Consider the following 1,174-nt stretch of genomic DNA (forward strand, 5'->3'; position numbering starts at 1 on the left):
TGTTAACCGTCTGAAAGAACAAATCATCCTACAATAGGGCATGGGTTTCGCAACATATGTCTTAAGTATCGTCCCATTGTATAGCGGGGGCTACACGAAGCGTAAAAGCGAGAGTAACTGCGCTGCCACACGGTGCATAACTATAACACGTAACATAGTGTCAAATCCGGTATGCGCCCTGTATAACGTCGTGTTATAGGGTCTGCTGAGCCACAACGCTTTTGACGCCTGATCGCTGTACTGTCAAAATTGTTATATGAGGCTTTTATATCTGCTGTTATGCACCGTGTGGCAGCGCAGTAAAATTATTTTTTTAGGTCAAATCGTTTGCGCTTATGTCAAAACGTTGATGAGTCCGTAAAACCGTAGGAGACGTAAAACCGAGCGTAAACACTGTTGTCTAACGCTTTGTTTACAAACAGAGGATAATGTAAGTTTTTATTTGCTGGCACAGCAACAAAATAAAAAAAAAACAGAAAAAATTATTCAGAAATCAAATTACTTGTTTGATTTCTATTTTCTGGGGCCAAAAACACGAATGTTTGACATTTCGGCAACAACTTTTTTATATTTTAAGCTTGCCACACGAAGCATGAACGATTTGACATTTAAAATTAATTTCACGCTCGTTTTACGCTTCGTGTAGTCCCCGCTTATGGATCGACCAGTCAGCTGGTCAGACAGCTTGCCATCCCGTATGCGAGTCCCGTTCGTGGTTGCATGTGACGCCGAAACAATACAATTTTCCTGATCGGGACGTTGTTTTACGCTCAAACTGTCAAATATGTTTCACCATTCGTTTTTTTTGCGATTCGAATGTTTTTTTAATTTTATATTGGCCAGTAGAGAATGTCTCGAAACCATATTACGGCTGCGTATTTCGGTGGACAAATGTTTTCGACTCTAGTTGTCGACGGTATTTCACAAGGAAATGAATTTGGAATCGACCTCAGTGAATATGAAGTGGGAGTGGATTTTAGAGGCGTTCACAGGATTCCAGAAGGCGTGCACTACGTGTTTACCACTAGTTGCGACGCACAAGGACACAAAGGATCACGGACAGGTTTCGTGCATTACTTCCTTAAAAACGAAATCGTCGTCAAAATTTCACGCGGGTTGCTTCAGTAGTTTTGCGCGATACAGACGTGGAAAAGCGGTACAGACGGACGGATGA

This window comes from Anopheles cruzii, chromosome X, assembly GCF_943734635.1.
Source record: "Anopheles cruzii chromosome X, idAnoCruzAS_RS32_06, whole genome shotgun sequence".
Taxonomy (NCBI): Eukaryota; Metazoa; Arthropoda; class Insecta; order Diptera; family Culicidae; genus Anopheles; species Anopheles cruzii.